The sequence below is a fragment of the Columba livia genome, chromosome 2 (assembly GCF_036013475.1).
Source record: "Columba livia isolate bColLiv1 breed racing homer chromosome 2, bColLiv1.pat.W.v2, whole genome shotgun sequence".
Lineage (NCBI taxonomy): Eukaryota > Metazoa > Chordata > Aves > Columbiformes > Columbidae > Columba > Columba livia.
The window spans coordinates 139,454,836-139,473,420 of record NC_088603.1 but is presented as its reverse complement, the minus strand read 5'-3'; the positions used below and the strand labels follow the sequence as shown (position 1 = coordinate 139,473,420).

Below are 18,585 nucleotides of genomic sequence, written 5' to 3'. Positions count from 1 at the left end.
TAAATGACAGAAAGCCTGATAAAAGCTGATAACAGTCCCTACTAAAACACCTCCAAACACACCTCACCGAGCTGCGCACGGCAAAACCCCCAGCTCCGTGTGGGCAAACCCTTCAAAACCCGAGCTGAAGGTACGTTTAAAGCCTGCCACCGCTCCCCTCCCGCCCCTAAGAAAACAACAACCCCAGCCCCGCTGCCCTGAGGAGACCCCTCCCCGACCCTGCCGCCTCCCCCGGGCACCCCCTGCGCGTACTTTCAGGACACCCCTCACACCTCCCACCACCTCCTCCACCCCCACGCCCCCTCAGGACCCCTTTACCTGCCCCTCCGAACCCGCCCGAGGCTCCGTGCCCGCCCCAGCCGTCGCCCACCCCGGGCCGGCCGGGCCGCGGGAGCCCCGCGCAGGCAGCTGCCGCCGCCCGGCTCCGCCGCCCGAGCACTTCCGCGTTCTGCCGCGCGTGTGCTCTGCTCCCCTGTCCGCCGACAGAGACGCCCTCCACCGGAAGGGTTTGACGGGAACACCAAGAGGGGCCGGAAGCCGCGCTGGAAGCCGGAGTTGAAGCCGGCTGAGGTCACGCGGTCTGCCGGGAGGGGCGGGGCGCCGGGCGAGGGGCGGGGTTTTATGCGTGGGGCGGGGCCCTGGCCGCTGTTAGGGAAGTGGACGGGTCTGGGAGGGACAGTTGCTGGGGCGCGTCCGCGAGTGCAGGAGCTGGAGAGGCGGCGGGAGGGCATTTCTGCCCTGCCTCCGCTCCGGGGTGTGCTCCCGGCACGGCGGGGGAGGCCCTGCCTGCGCTCTGGGGTGTGCTGCTGGCGCAGAGGAGCCTGAAGGCCCGGGCTGTAACCCGCGGCACGAGGAATCCAGCAGATGTGCGACCGTTGCGTTCAGCCAACTCCAGCTCCAGGTTTTCACAGAATCACAGAATGTCAGGGATTGGGAGGGACCTCGAAAGATCATCCAGTCCAATCCCCCTGCTGGAGCAGGAACACCTGGATGAGGTTACACAGGAATGTGTCCAGGCAGGTTTTGAATGTCTCCAGAGAAGGAGACTCCACAACCCCCTGGGCAGCCTGTTCCAGTGTCTGTCACCCTCACTGAGAAGAAGTTTCTTCTCAAATTTAAATGGAACTTCCTGTGTTCCAGTTTGTACCCATTTCCCCTTGTCCTACCATTGGTTGTCACCGAGAAGAGCCTGGCTCCATTCTTGTGACACTCACCATTTACATATTTATAAACATTAATGAGGTTGCCCCTCAGTCTCCTCCAAGCTAAAGAGACCCAGCTCCCTCAGCCTTTCCTCATAAGGGAGATGCTCTGCTTTTTTTTTTACCAAATTTTTATTTCCGTCATGTTGAGTGACCGTTTGGGCCAAATCTCAGTGATGGTGAGCGTGTTGTGTGTTTCTAGCATGTTTAATAAAGATGAACATTTTCCATTTTTGTTTTTGAGTGAAGTTCTGCTTAGGTTCTGAATTTCACCTTTTCGCGTGAGAGAAAGTTACTCGGAAGCACCTTTGATTTTCTATGTGCCCAGAGCTCTTCTCAATACGCTGATCACAGAGAAAAAGCCCTTCCCAGCAGCCCCGAGTTGCTCCTGGCAGCAAGTGAACGCCCTGGACCCACAGGAGTTCATGGACTCCTCACCGTTGGCATGCGGATGATCTGGAAAAGATCATGGGCCTTTTTTTTTCAGGGTGAAGTGCAGTAGGCAGTGCCTGTGGGCATGGCTTTGATGTAGGTAATGAAGAACCTTTTGCAAAGGTCTCTTGATTTGAGTTTTAAAGAAAAGCCTGGCATATGCCTGCTGAGCTTTATATTCCTCCTGGAAATTTGAAATCCTGTGTGTTTATTCTGCACGGTGTAGTTGCATGACTGAAAACAGAAAAGAAAGCAATATATGGCACCTGGGGTAGGTTTGTATAAAGCAGAGCCCAAAGAGTGAGACCTCGGGCAGGAGTCCACCTCCCGCAGCAGGACGTATGTTGGAATCTGGCTGAGCTAGTCAAGGTCTGAAGGCTCCAGCTGTCTACTCTGCCTGTGGTACACACACGCTGAGTTAATCATGAATCTACCCTTGTTTTACATACACCATTGCCTCACTTGCTGTGGCATCTTCATTGATGAATCACTGCCTGCAAGGCAGTATTCACCTCACAAACAGATGAAGCAGCTTGGACTGTATTGCCTCTTATTATGAAGGCCACCACTCCCATGGCTCATCATGGAGCACAGGGCTTGACTGTTCTTTGTCAGCTGTGGGACCTTAACCTCTGGCTGAGAGATGGTAGCAGACAGATGAGGGACAGAAACATTTTAACAGCAACAGTGGTCTTTAATTAAGGATGTGCCTCTGACCTGTGATTTCTGTAATGCTGAAGTTCTTGAAGGTTTCCTTTACACAACTGCTGTGCACTTCTGTCCTGCTGCTAGAGCTGTGGGAGTGGTGAATTTTACTGGTAAAACTTTTTGGGAGTCTGCACTGCAAGCCAGCTCAGTGAAATAATCTGTGTTAATGGAATCAACCTCATTCATACCGGGGCCTCCCTATAGAGTTGCGTTGACGCAGCAGAGGGATGTCCCAACAGATAAGTGGAATGTCAAAGCACACCCTAAGCATGCATCAAAAGTCCTCATATTCAACAGAAAAACATCCCTGTGTGTCTTTGTCCATTCTGTGATTACTTTTGAATGACACATCAAATCAACGCTGGAATGTTTTCTGAAACTTTGGAATTGAAGAACAACGCCCTATTTTGGTGAAAATCACTAAACTAGAAGAAGAGTAGGGAAGACATGTAGTGCTCCTGGCAGCTGCTTGGCAGACCCAGCAGCTCTAACAACTCTCTAATTTTCCTGGCAGTTATTAGCATTTCATTATAACTACCTCCATCTCAGTTCAAGTATGTTGACGCCCTGAATAATTTATTTCCTACAGAAGAAAATAAAATATACAAAAAATAGGAGGAAGGGATCATGCAGGAATCAGTCTTTGACAGAAAGGAAATGGGTGGCATGAAATGAAAGTAGCTGGAGAGGGTTACAAGAGGTCCCTGACGTACAACAGAATGAGAGCAGAGCACATGGGGAATTCAGAGGTAACAGGCAGGTGATGTGTAGTAATGAACTTGAGCATAACTGAAGCAACTGGGGCATGTCTGCTGGAAACGTCAGCTGCCTGAACTAGTCTGATTTATTTGATATTTGAGCAATAAAGTGAAACTGGCAGGATAGATGTAACCAAAAAGTGCAGATCTAGTGGTATGCACATCTTCTTCTTTCGTATAACTTGAGTTATTCTGAATCCCTTAAGAACTATCAAAAATAGGTTTAGTTCAATCTGGAGACTGGAAAAATGTACACAGATCTGTATAACATCTGCCCAGAAGTGAAAAGAAGACAGGACTTCAAGGAAGTCCTCAGGAAATGTATCTACCTGCAGAGGACTACACCCTGGTAGAAGAGACTGTCAGTGTGTTTCTGTCTTTGTGTTGTTGCTGCTATGGGTGATTTACTATTTTATGCAACAGAAGCAGGATCAGTGAAACACAAAATGGAAAGGGAAACTAGAGTTCACAAAAGATGTGGAAAGTCAAGAAAAGGTAGAGGATAATTAAGTGAATATTCCACTATCTGAGGCTGCGGTCAAGGGGAAAAACAAGGAAATTAGACATTTAAACAGATTTTTTTTAAAAACTACATAGCCATATTAGTTAACTTCTACCTCATTTGTTCATTAACTTAAACCAACCTTTTCTTTAAAGCACCGTTTTGGAAAGATCCCTGTACTGATGTTGGTGTTTGACAGTTGTCAGGCTTCAAATGTCAGAACTTGAGCTTCCTGCCTCCTGCATGTCAGGAATCATGGGAGTAGAGGGGTTTGGAGATAGGTTGGCCCAGGCTGTTCACAGGACATGAGAGAATCTGAGGTTACTAACAAGGAGGGTTGGGAGACAACCTGGGAGGAACACCTGTTTTCACTGGACAAACATTTCCAAGCCGCTTAGCTCCTTCACTATGTCTGTTAGCTGATGTGGATACTTTAACTGGGTTAACTTACTGTCCATGTCTGTCCTGCTCCAATTCTGCCTGCCCTGCTCTGATGCCTCCAAGTACAACGACCTGGACGTGGGCACCTGGTCTCAGGAGCCCTCTATCTATCCATGTGGGAGAAGATTTTGCTATTCTGTGAATCTTTACAGCCTGCTGACATGCCCCATAGCCAGTATGAGACTGACAGCATGGAAGAGTCCTGAATAAGTGATACTAGCTGAGATATTTTAGAGAACTTGTGAAGGCAATAAAAATGCTTCCTTCTCTTTTCCTGTTCTAGATGCTGAAACTTGGACTAGTTAATTTGTAACGTTTCTTGGTGTTTCCTTTTTCTACTTTTACTACAAATTATTTTTGTAGTAAATTATATTGTATGTCATATATGTGTATACAAATGTGTATATATTAGAATATATTAAAATATATTATAATTATATTAAGATTTGTCCTTCTGTTTCACTGGGAATTTCCTGAGCTCATGACTAAACTGACTAAAATTATGTGTCTTCTAATATTTTTCAGACATTTAAAAGCTACATAATCTGTTTCACTTTTAGAATTACATAGCTCACTGGTGATATAATGTATCTAATTATTAAATCATATATGGCCATCAAATCGTGGGAAACAAAAATTGCCATGACACTTTTATCACTATGGGCTTATTTTCAAGGTCATCAAAATGCACACAGATTTGAAATTTGGAAAAAATAAACCCAAATAATTTTTTTTTTTAATTGCACATAGTATTCCATTGTAATCTGAAAGTTAGGTATATTCTAGATTTCAAGGTGCAAATGATTTCTATTGTAAGTTTTGTTCATTCTTCTATTCCCTTAATTCTGAAAACCCCTTCAGCTGTAGTCTTTAAGTAGCATTTTTTTTCAAGTGTAAAGGAAAATAGACTGAATTGTGGCACCTTTAAAATGGAAAATCAGCGTTCAAAAGAAAAAAAATATAGAGTTTGTAATTATGATTATGTGCCAGAGTCTGTTGAAACAGTTAAGTTCACACTGAGTATAACTGAAAAGTATTAATTTAGTCAGCAAAGGTCACAGATTTCTGGAAGCAAGAAGCTTTTGATACGTAATCCCAGCTCATTGCTGCCCCATCAGGCTTTCTAGGAAATCGCTTTTCCGAGCACTTTCTACATCTCTGGTAATTTCAAATCCCTGTGGCAGTTTGGGGACAGAAAGCTCAGGGCCCTGGGGGGCAAGGCCCCTCGCTGCGGGTTCGGGTGCTCCCCCAGCTCAGTGTTGCTTCTGGCGGAGACCCCGTGGCTCGGAGGGAACGGGGCAGACGTCTGCCGAACCCCCATGGGATCTTCGGAAGGTGCGCAATGGAAACAACCAGCCTGACCAGAGTGAGCAGCGCTGGCTTGGAAAGGGTCTGGTCCGGAGAGCGACGGTGCCCTCAAATGTAAGGATTTAACTGCAGTAACTGCTGTTTTAAAATACAGACTGCACACCTAAATTATTTTTGCATCTGTTCTGATTGTTTGGGGAATTATTAGACCTCTGAGAGAGGGGCTATGTTGTGTCTCCAGAATAGCCGGTGTACTGAGCTTTTATTCACACACCAGGATGAATGAAAGACAAGATAGAAAATCTGAATTGAACAGAACAGGAACATTCAAGCAATGCAGTTCTGGTCCTCTTGGAGAATGATTTCCAGGTAAATCATAAGAGGTGTGCATTCCCATCCAAACCAGGAAAGTTAAAACTGGAAAGCTTTTTCCAAGTTTTTTATTGAATCGGTAACAAAGGAGAACAATTACCTGTCTTGCAGTAGTGAAATTTGAGGGTATATAAAGATATTTGACCTATTCCGATATGCTTGAAGTGTTTATGTATCCTTTGGGTATAAAGAGGTATCTTTGACTTCTACACCTAATTATGGAATACATCAAAAAAAAAGTCAGCTAAGATGTTATTTCTGGTTCCAGTACATTAAATGTATGTTTGACAATTTTAAAACCTATATGTAAAGAAACATGTAATTTATTACTGCCTCCAGGCACGAGGAGATTTATGCGCTAAAAGTTTCACACAGGTTTTTGCTTGACTGTTGCTGTAGTGTTCATGCAAAACATATGTATTTCTAATGACAATTTCTATCATACATTCTTTTAAAATATTCCTGCTTTTCAAGAGTTAAATGATCACTTTTCTCTGATATTTATATATTTATATTCACAAAAAATTACAAATATATAATTTTATATGTATTTGTAAATAGAAATACTTTTCAGTAAGTATGAAATACATAAATATACTAGAAATATATTTCAAATAAATATTTCTAAATACCACTCTGCTATTGTAATTTTTCCCAATTTAAAAAATATCATATGTTACCAAAAGATAAAAAGTAACTGACAGCTTCTTTCTGTTTCATTTGTTGGTTCTTTAGAGGATGGAGATAGAAATGTCAAAGCTCAGGAATGTTTTTGCTTGAATTGTGTTTAAATCTCATTTCCTTCATTATTTATTGGCAAAACTATTTTCTCAGTGAAGCTGTAACACTCTGTGATGCCCTTTCTTCGGTTTGTCCTGCAGCTGGAGCCAGGGGCATTTCTGCAGGAGCTGAAGTCTGTTCTAAAGTTTCTTCATGTAAATAAAAATGTCCTTAGATTGGATTTGCATATTGTAGAGCTAATTGTAATGAGTATCAGACATGTTGAACAGCTACAAGAACTGCAAAGCCAAGAAAACATGTGTCAGCTCCAAAAAGCCACCCTTTGAACTGTATTGGCTCCGTGCGAATAAAATCTTCATTATTTCAGCAGCGATCTCCTGGGTTTCTTGGACTTTATAGACAAATAAACATGGGTCCTGACACTGAAATCAGACTGTATAAATTGAGGTCAGACTATGAAAGAGACAAAGGATTAAAGAGAGAACATGTAAAGCATACAATTGGGATACTTGGATCTTTTATGTGAGGAAGACCTTTTGTCATTGCCAGAACTTTTGGTAATTTTTTAGCTGTTCATACTAGCGTATAACTTAAAGGCCTAGATAGGCTTATCTTTTTCTCTCAAAAAATTTACAAGGATTAGTACTAAATTATTTTCTGATGTATTTTGTCATGAAAGTAAGTAGCTGTTTCATACTACTCCATCTCTGTAAGGATCCCACTTCCACAGGGATGACTGCTCAGCATTCCATCTGCCCCTGAAAAACAAGATGTAGAGACTGAGAAAAATATCTGCACACAGCAGGAGGTTTGGAGAAAGCGAGAGAGTGAAAATATGGGCAATGAGTGACCATCCCCAACACCAGACAGGAGATTGCACCAACACTCAGAGCCAGAAGCCTGATGATTCATTTGAATTTTAAACTGAGAAGAAGACCGAGCAGGGGAATACAACACAGGGGATGTAGGAGAGACCTGGAAAATGTGACTAGGACATAGGTATAATGTTGTGTGAGATACTGCAAAGAATTTGTTAGTGATGGTGCTCACTCTTTTCTGAATCTTGCTCCATTTCTGACATTCTTAAGGCCTATGTAAGAAATAAAGAAAATACTACTAACCCAATCTATTAGTAATTTTCACTTGTGACACAGACTGCAAAAATGAATTTGCTGACACCAGGACACCACATTTCTGATAGCTTTTTCAAACTTTATAGAGATATCTCCTGCCTAAGGACAAATATGGAAGAGTCTATGAGATAGAAAGAACACTCAAAAATAAATTCTTAGTTTTTATTTGAAAGACTGACACCACATGAATCACCTGGTTTACAGTAACATATCTCATATCCTCAGATCCATAAGTTTTGTTGTCGCCTTTACTGTATTTTCAAACAAACACATGACATTTCTAGAAACGCAAATTAGGCTGAACAGTTTAGTGTACTGAAAAGGTGTTCTTTTCCAATAGAACGCAGCTGCTGATTTTAATTCTGGTCACAAATTACCTGGAAAAACTTAGCCGTTTTAGGCTATTTTCTCTTTGTACCTCTGTTTTCTCTTACGTTTCACACCATTTTTTCTTCAACAATAAACAAATCTAGGTGAAAAAAGATAAATCATCGTATTTCATTGGAGAGTGTATTTTTTTCTTTCAGACATGCAAATTTGATACTGAGAAAGGATGAAGGGGGAAGGGAAGGGAAGCTGGACAAAATATTTATCAAGGTAACCAAACTTTACTAATGGAAAACTTCTGAAAGTGGTGAAGCTGTTATTAGTTAGCCAAAATAAAGTTAATGTTCTCATAATCTCATGTCTGAGGTACAACAGCATCCTTTTCTAAAGCACTTGACAATTGCAAATCTACACCATTTTCCTTCTATACAAAGTACCAGCCTCTCCTTTGCATCCCTCCATTGAGTTGTCTGAGTTTATCACAACAGATACAAAGGATTTCATTTGCAATGCTTTGCATTTCTTCCAAGCACAGTACCCTTACTCTCCCTTCCTCCCTGCTGCAGCAGATCTGCACTCACTTCTCCTCTGGCAGCTACACGAGTCACGGTCCCGACACCAAGTTTTTCACCGTGTGTATGTTATCACCTAAGCAGTCCTTCACGCATGGAGACAACATGTTTTGAACATCTACAAAACCCCTCACTATACTTTGTCATCTCCTTTTGTGAAACTCACTGTCACCAGGATGTCTACCAAGATGACAACAGCTAGGAGCAAGGGAACTGATACCCTCCCTGTCCAGTGGATCACTGTCATACGATTATGTCCTTGGGCTCCCCATCCATCAGTCATAACCCCGTGTTATCTGTTACCTTAGGATGTAATTAGGTGCAACATTTTTTCCTGTGGCAAAGCTGATGTACAAAACACATGCCAACTGTTACATCTGGGAAAGCATAAAGCCAGGTGACAACTTTATGTTCTATATTTTTCAGGCAGGGACCATCTTTTTGTTCTGGATTTGCACAGTGTCTTGTAAAATATTAGATTCATTCCTGACTGCAGCTTTTAGCTCTGCTACAATGCAAATAATTTTGGTATCAAAATCCTTTCAGTGAGATCCAATCCATTGGACTGGAGTAATGCAAATCCAGTTTGCATTACTTGGATGGCCTTTAAAACCATTTGAGTTAAAAGCAATGGGCATTGGCTCGTGGAGAATTATATGGTATCTTGTCTTTTCCAGCTCCAGGGCTTTCCAGCAGCAGACTGTGTGAACTGGCAAGAGGGCTAAAAGCCTTCCTGTTCACTGCAGTTCTCAGAATTGTACACTAGATAAAGAGAGGGATATGGTGACCACAGAGAAACACAGCCAAAAGAAATGCAGTGTGTAAATATGACTGGGAAAGTAGGTGAACCCAAGCCTATAAGTACAGTAGGAGTTTAAACCAAAACATCCTCAAAACTTCAGGGAGCTGGGAGCACCTCCAGCAGGTCTTTGTCCAGATGCAACAAGAAATGAAGCACTTCTTTCCAGACATAGGGACAAAAAAAAATGGACAGCAAATGCGTCATTTTCCCAGCTAAGTAAACTTCTGATGGAGTGTTTCACTCTCACTTTACAAAGAGGAAAGAACAAAGAAGTACAATCTCTTTTAACAGGGTCGTAACAGACATGCAGACCCTGATTGTCTTGCTCTCTGGGAGTGGGCTACCTTTTGTGCTCTTTCATAGATGATTAGCACTAAAACCACTAAAACATTAGCATCTCCAGTTGAGTGAGAAACCAGGGCCAAATCACAGTAGTCCTTTGCTTCTGAATCAGTGGTCAATCCATTCTAAGAAGACAAAAATACAGAATAAATATTGTTATTATTCTACATTTCCTGGTAGTATTGTTTCAATCTGTCAGCTGTACGATTTGTGAGACAGTACACTGGTTAACATTGTAAAGGCTCCTTTCAGAACCTGGAAAGTTAGAACATATATTATTTTAATGAAAGCATAGATTGTGGAGGCTACAACAAAATCCACAGGAAGATCCTAAATCCTCCAACACTTTGGATTTTTCAACAGCCTGGATTTGGATTGACCCTAATAATGTGTATACTTAGCGCTTAGAATCACATGTATAAGGTCCATAGAAAATACAATTTACCAGCTGTGCAAGTATTTTTCTAATGACTCAGACTCTCTGCTTTTTTGTTATTGTATAAAAATGTGATGCTTTTAAACTGAGGAGCATAAATTACATTGTTGCTTCTCTGCTGTAGTATAGTGTAACCTTTTCCCTTGGATATAGGTTTTTAAAGGGTGGTATAGACAGTTCTGTGCATCCGGTGCACCTCCTGGAGTTTGCTTATTCTCTGTCACCAGTTAGAGTGGCTTTTAGGAGCTTTTGCCATCATTTACTTCCTAGCCATGAAAGATAAAATCTTCCTTTTAGCTATTTGTGTCATGGGAGGCATGAGATACTGCTGTATTTGGACATCTTTCTCCAATTGAAGGGATACCTGCAGTTCTCAAGTACTTCATTGCTATGGCAAAGCAGTGTCACTATCACAAAACATACTTTTTGCAGACTGATGCTGCAAAATAGATTACCTTACATGGTAATTTACATAAGTCTCTATGAGAGGAAACCTGGTCAAAAAAAACCAGTATCTGAGACTGTTTCTGTGCAGGGAAGAATGTGGATGAATGAACAATTTGTTTCCAGGCATGGAAGATAGCGATTTCATTTTCTCATCATTAAGATCCTCATGGATATAATCAGGGTCAGGACATGACTGATCTCTGCATGTAGTAACTCTGGGCAGAACTGAGTGAAAAGTATTGCATTACAAATTCATCAAACATAATTTTTATTTTACATTTGGCACAGAGATTACACTGCACCATCAATCATTAAAAGGTATGTGCAAAACATAGCAAATGTCTCAATTAAAAACAACGCAAAATATTCCTCTGCATGACATGTTCTTTACAGAGACAAAATTAAGATGACAATACAATAAATCAAAAAATTAAACTAGAAGATGGATGGTGTCGCTTTCCATGTAGGACACCTATGACCTGTGACTTACCGAGTGTCCTGATAGTTATGAAACAGCCTCCCCTTTAGTGGGGCTTCTGCGTGAGCAAGTCAGTTTGCAGAAGAGCTATAGAATCGTATTTTATGCTCACTTAAATGTATGGCTGAAGCATCATCAGGAGACTTGAAAGGTACTGAACACAGAGAACACAATCCTAAGGGCTAATGACTGCCAAGCTGACACAATGTGCATTTCAAGAGGTAATTTAACGTAAACTTTTGTTCATAGTATACCACATATTGTGCTATAATAGCCCATCAGGGCTTCCAGTGTAATTCAAGTTTTCCTAAACTTCAGCTCCCTATTGTGTACATGTATCCCTCTTTCAGGATGTAAGAAGAATCTATTAATTATTTTTCCTTACATAATAATTACAATAATTTCAAATGAAACATGAAAAGGTGAATGCAGTTTCTTACCTTAATGAAATAAATATATAGGGTTTGTTTTTCAAGGAAGTATTACGAAAATGATTAATAACCAATGCAAAAATGCAAGTGTATAAACATTATTTCGAAACTAGAAACAAAGTTCATTTATCCTCTGTTTGTATATTGGTAAAAGATTTTCCATTATTCTAGATAATTAAATTTGTAAAATTTTATTTACTTGGGTATAGCGATGCAAAAGCATTTCTATTCTTTTAATTGCTTGCACTTCTATTTAACTTAAGTACCATGTACATGCTTGGAAACCTAGCTTTCAATAGCAGCAAAGTATGTACATAATTAGTAATGGGGCCTTCAATCATTCTCCCTCTCATGTTCCACTGTTTTCCCGTATTCCAGCACAGTTATGTGCCCTTTAAGCTATTTTTATCAAGTGTGACAACTTTGAACTTGTTCCAAGACCATATTGCCTTAGATGTGACCTTCTGGTGTGGAAGTTAAACGTTCTCTGAAAATCTTGCATATAACATGTACTTCTCTATATTTACTCTTAATGTAATATCTTCAAAGAATACCAAAAAGTCAGTGAAACATGAACTTTTTCTATAACAGCCTTAGAGCCTGATCCTTTATACATGACTGCAGTAGGATTTACACATGTGTAAGGGCTGTGGACCATGTGTGCAAATATGGACACATGTTGTATCATATTAAGGTTCAATAATAGGGCTGGCCAGGAAACAAGGATTCTGTTTTGTGAAAAATCCTGAGGTTTTGGCATTTAGTTTCATTCCGATGCAGAGTGAAATGAAGACTTTTCAGTGTGTTTCGAAAGCAAGACAGTCCAAGAAGGAGACAGACAGACAGACCTCTGGAGCTACATAAGCACCTGTCATGGTGAATCCCCATTTCGGACACTGCTTCAAATCTGACAGTGGTGATTTACACCTGGATGTGCCCTGGGTGAGGTGAATTATCACCTTGTTTGGTGTCTGTCAGCAAGTGAAGCTCTTCCCCCTTACTTTGACTGAAATCCCATTCTGATGTTGAGGTGAGCAACTCCTGTCCTCTCTCAGCAGGACAGGCAGCACTCTTGACTCACCTTTTTCCTCATGTGGCATTGTCTAGGCTTGAGATTTAACGCAGACCAGGGGGACCCACGTGGTGTATTTTATCACTGGGCAGGTGACAGGCCACGGTGCTGTACTCTGCCACCTTGCAGGACTCTCTCAGCCCATGCCCAGCTGTGTTCCCTGCGCAGCCACCGTCTCCTCAGCGAGCACTCATGAAGCAGAGGTTGGGGACCAAAGACGTAAGGAAAGGGACTGGGTGCCACAGGAATTCCTGACACTAGAGTTGTTTGTGTGTTATATCTGCAAAGTATTTGTCCAAGAAGCACGTCTCTGAAGTGTCAGCTTCTCTCTGGTTTACAGGGAATTGCGTATCCGAGAGAGCAAATTTTCTGTATGATAGGTGGTGTTTGGTTAGAAAAGAAATGCTGAAGGAGCATGAATCCCATCAGCTCTGCTTTATTTTCTCTCAAATGAAAGTTAACATTATTTGATTTGTGTTGATAAAAGGCCTTTGAGATGTATGTGGCATTTGAGCCGTATCTGTATCACTGCAATAGCAATATTGGCGTTTTTTAAGTGTACTTTGAGCATCTTTTTTCCTAAAAATAATGACATGGCATTGTGCTGAGTTTTTCTGCAGTGATGTTGTAGATAATGATAGTAAAGCAATTCTCACACAAGTTATATTTCCATGTGGATTATACAACAAAAAATACCTTTTCCAGGTTAAATATAAGCTCTAGCAAACATTAGCTGTTAATTTAATTTAACTTAATATATATTTGAATATTTGTTTCATGCAATAAAAATCCAGAAGAAACCTCAACAGCCTTGACTGAAATTCTTATGGACAAATGGAATATAGCGCTGCCTGTGGGTTGAACAAGACTTTGAAATATGAATGGATGCTGATTTTCTTCAGCTGTTTTACTGTCTGCAAGCACTGAACTGTGATAATGATAGCAAACAGTTAAAACCAGTAAAGAAAACTTTCTAGAAGAGGAGGTAGCAATTGACCGATACTACTTATTTTAAATTTTATCAGAAAATTGATGAACAGAAACAAAATCCAAATTTTCTCTGAGATAGTTTCCAAACACAATTGTCTAAATTTAATCTCTCTGTTTGAAAAAAACTCACATACTATATTTAAAATAAAAAATGCTTGCTTTCTTCATCCTTCATTGCTAGCATGACCCAAGACAAGTTTCTGGTACATTTTGCCTAAGGGCCAAAGTAATAATTTCAGTCTGGATATAAAATACCATCCAGCAATCTGTCCTAGATCTTGACATAAGAATTGGCCAAGTAGGGATTTCTTCTGTTCTTTTTTATTAAAACAGTATTTCAAAGGGTAACTTTCCAAAAGAAGGCAGGGAATTGGAGCTGCCCATTTCAAAGATCAGATGATGGTAAGTTTTAACATTTATGTGGTAGCACTGAAGAGGCATGACCTAGTCAAGCAGAGGCAGCTTAACAGATGATATGAAGTGTAAATGCTGAAGATCTGCTTTGGTGTGTCTAGTAAGTATTACAATATGGATTATTCCCACTTTGTAAATGTGGAAGCAAATCGGGAAGATCAGAACTAGATTTAGACCAGGACATGGTGTTAGAGACAGGATTAGAATTCAGGAGTTGTTTGCTATCAAGCTTAGTCCATTAACTCAAACTGCGAGGGTGCCACCAGATATCTGGCTGGGCTGTGGTCACACCAGAGGCCACCTGGCCCTCACAACCATAGCTCTGACTGCAGCATTTTTCGGCTCTCTGAGCTGACCCACTGTGTTATCAACTGTTGGTACTTGCTCACGTGGTTACGCTGTAAGAGGCCACAGCCAAAGTGAAGAACAAATTCTTTCCACAGAAATTCTCAAACAGAACTGTTTCACCAAATATATATTTTTAGCACCACATTTCCCCACTATCTATGCATTCAAATAAAGTAAACAGGCAAGACTACCTGCAATAAAGCCCAGCTGATCATGTATCAGAACTCCCCAAAATCCAGAGACCAGTGGCTTTGGTTGCCCTGTGTTCCAGAGCTCAGGTGGGAACAGCTGTAAGAGGGACCACAAGCCTCCTCACCTTGTGTGGAAAAAAACAGTGCACTAGTGCACTCTCACATCACCAAAACAATAGAAATACCATTTTAACAACCAAATACGTTAATGACTTCATGGACTGTAAAACCTTTTGTTTGAAAGACAGAAGGTGTGCTCTTGGTCACCAAGGGTGGTATGAGCAATAGCGGTCTCACCATCATATACGAATAGAATAAGCACAATGTTTTAAAATTCTTATTTTTTAAAGAGCTAGAGGAACTAAATTCGTCGTTATTTTGGTCTTGTGGTGTGTAGAGGCAAATGCCAACCAGAAGAGGGAGCACATGTCAACTGGAAGTCTATTCCCAGAGCTCTACTGACTCAACTCATTCTGCTGACGAATACAGCCATGTTGGCAAAATAAATAAGATAAATCTGGGCTTGCCTTCTGGAAAAGGTCAAAGCTGATCAGAAAGAAGCTGATACCTATATACTTCGTTGAACTGCCCTAGCAGAAGTATTTCCGTGTTTAAGAGTGGCTGGATTTGAGACAGTGTGTCACTCTTGTGTTTTTGTGTACATCGCTCGGCTCATGGAAGCGACAGCAGGCTCCTTGCTGTGCCTCTCCTACTTACAACTCACACAGGGATCACTTATGTGTGTAGTACAAGTCATTTCTTCCTGTAAAGAGGCCATGACCATGAATTACTTTCCTTTAGTACTCTCTTCCCTCTTTTGCTCTCTTTCTGTGACGCTTTACAATAGGTTTTGCTTTTCCTTACTTCTCCTGCTGCTCTATTCTCCAGCTGTCGTTCTGCCCTTCACCTCCTCAGGCACCAGCACACTGAAAAGATGGGAAGCTGCAGGGGCCTGGCTGCCTGCGACACCCCTGCAGCTCTTGGGTGACCAACCCTGCTCGCAGGCAAGTCCCGAGGGACTCCAGCCACAGCTGGCTGCAGCTGGGGCTGTTGGCAGGAGCACTTGGCTCAGGGAGAGCTGAGGTTTTGCCACCACGGCGCTCCTTCTGCCATCTTTTCCTGCTCCCTCCGATGCCGGACCACATGTCCCAGTGGTTGTCTTGGCATCGAGGCTGCACAGCCACGACCATAGGTGCCTCCTATGGGGAATTGGGAAGCATTGATAGCTCCAAGAGGGACTTGCCCTTCTGCATTCAGTTTAGCATTCACTTGGGGGTTTTACTTTTCCTCCCTTTTCAGCTTTTTTACCCTGCCCTTATTTTATGTAGTTCTCTCCTACTTTCACCTCCCTTGGCTTCATATGATCTTTCTCTGTCCTCACGGAACCTTATTTTTTGTTCTTCTTCCCTGCCACATTCTTTGCCCTCCACTTCCTATATTTGATTGTTCTTTTTATTCTTGTTTCCTTTAGCTGCCCCAGCATTCTCCTTCTTTTGCTTTCCTCTTCCTTGTTCTTGTCCCTGCCTCTTTGCCCCAGATCCCATCTCCAAAGTGATATCTCACATCTTCCTCCTTCCAGAAAATATATATATTTCAATCTTAGCAATCAATTAGCATATAAACAATAAATTTAGAATCTTTAAAGTTAAACTGCAAATCTTATTTTCATTTGCAATTTTCCTGATCATATGTGTAAATTACATGTCTGCACATAAAAATTAAGAACTTAGGTATAGGTATTCCTTATTATATTTTTAAAAATCTGTCCTAGAATGTGACTTTTTGCAAAGAATTATTTCAAATAATTACTCAAAAAAAAATTTTGCACATTATTTTTTGGGGTTCACTACTGAACTAAAACCAGAAAGCTTTTTTTCCTTCCTATGTTATTAAGACCAACAGAAGAGATATAAATGACAGTTTTATTTACATGATATAATGGTACGAGAGACCATTAGGCTTTACATAGTATAGAGTAACTAATATTATTCTTTTCCATCTTTTTTTTTCTTTCTGAGCCACTGAGCCCTTGATCTTTTTAAACAACACTAGGTCAAGTCAGCTATCTAAGGAATAGTTTGCTAGAGAAAACAAAAAAGCAATGATGTCTGACAGTCTTCAAATGCACTTTGTACCTTGTTGTTTTAGTGTCAGCTATTGACAGATCTAGTTGGGGAAATTTCTGGTCCTATCAGCAACAACAATTCGATCTTCTATAGCACTTTTCACATCAGAGCACATTACAAATAACATTATCATCCCTCTGTTGATAGCACAGGAGGTTGCGGTAGGGATAACTGACAGGTTGTAGGGAAAGATCTAAGTGGGAAAAATAAAATTGCAGCAGAAAACAAATAAAAACTTGTGTCTTTCAGTGACATTTCACACCCGCCTCACCCACCAAAATGTGACATGAAGCACTTTTCAAACCTTGCTGAAATTCACCATCCTTTCATCTGACTTTAGATACAGTTGTAAAAATAGTGAAATTAGGGTAACTTTTACTTACACCATTTGGGATTAGTCAGGTCTTTTCTTTCTTTTTCTTTTTTCCTTTTTCTCTTCTAAAGTACGAGTACCGTCTCTGAGGAAACATTCCCTCTCTACCACACAAGTGGTAAATAAAATTTACAAATAAATTCTACTATTTCCCCAAATGCATAGGATATAAAAAAATGTATTCATTAGTGTGAGATATAAAAATGTAGACTCACACTTCTGAAATCTACGGCTGTTCCTTTCACACTTGTGCCAAAGGCAAACAAACATAATTCTCCCTGGCAGCTGGACGACATTCCAAACAGCCACCACATTAATTCACTCACCTCCATCAGCCTCCGCCTGCAACCTGCACAGCTTGCTGCCAGGAAGCCTGGCAATAAATTCCAGCTCTAAATACCAAACAAGGTAGAAACTACCATACAATGCGTTATTCCAAAGGACAAAATGGGCTCGCTCGACAGAGATACCAAGGAAGGGACTTTTCTACCGTCTTTTAGAGTCTCCCTCATTGCACTTGTGGAAGTCAGCAGTTGTCACAGAAAACGTAGGTTTGCACTGGCAGTTGAGGTCTGAAGTTTTCACTCAAAAGTTGAGTTACTTTGTTAGTGATGTCTATAGCTGGATGTTTGACTAAAACTGAGATTATGCATGTTGATGATTTGCAAACCAGTGATAACACCTGATGTGATTATAAGGGATCGGACCTGGAACTTCAGTTTATTCTACTGCTGCTGGAGAGGGTGTTGTGGTCACAGCGCTGCAGCTCTGCGACGACTCTTAGTACAGGGCTTCTTGTTTGCTCTCTAACTGAATGTATATGAAAACTGAGGCAAGTACCAAACAATAACTCTATCTAAGGTTATAGATTTTATTCACTTTTTATGTATATTTGTTTTCATGTGTGTGTATGTGTATGTACATATACATGTATGTACACAAAACCATTTCACTTTTCTCTCAGTCTTTAAGTTGTTTTCTTTTCATTTCAAGATGAAAAACATGAAATAAAAGTAATTCTGTTCTTGAAGGAAACGGAGTGCACCTCTCTTGCCCAACAGCAACTGCAAACAAAATGGCCAATGGCTCAGGAGACAGATAATTTCTCACCACTTAAAGGTACAGTGCGCAATAAAGGCATCGCAAATATGAAGGGTTTCCAACATGGGCTATATTGTCACTTTTTTCTGCTCACCTTTTTCAGGAAAGCTGTGTATTCTGAAATAAAATGAATGCAGTATGTTAATTTTGTTTTCCCTGCAAGGTTTTTCAGGAGTTCAGCTTGGAAGAACACCTGGCAACCTAAAAGTTTTCCAGCTTCTCAGGTTCTTGTGAGTACGAAGAACTGGGCTGGAAAACTCAAGGGAACAGCTGTCGATAAAGGTTATGACTGGTTTGTCTTAAGACTACACTCAGCACTTGAGAAAGTCAGCCATTCTTCACATTCAAGTCCCAGCCAAAAGTAAAAGCAGCAAAGGGGACAGTAAAGGAATAAAATCGTTCTCAGAAGTGTAGCAGGCACTACAAATCGCACCAAAGTTTTACTCTGTGTTCTGACCAAAGTTGGTGACAATAATTTCATGCAAACTGCTTCCACCCCTGTTAGTTTTACTAACTTGGTGTTAGTTCACTGCCTTTA

At 41.0% G+C, this 18,585-nt stretch overlaps 1 protein-coding gene across 7 annotated transcripts in view; it reads right to left on the bottom strand.

Moving 5' to 3' along the window:
• The window catches only part of VPS13B (vacuolar protein sorting 13 homolog B), a 449,295-nt gene extending 448,817 nt beyond the window's left edge, over positions 1-478 (bottom strand). For all 7 annotated transcript variants that reach the window (XM_065054087.1, XM_065054081.1, XM_065054083.1 and 4 more), the window contains exon 1: positions 319-478. The gene's annotated coding sequence lies outside the window, so the exon portion shown is untranslated. The remainder of the gene's footprint in view (positions 1-318) is intronic.
• Positions 479-18,585: the final 18,107 nt, after the last annotated feature.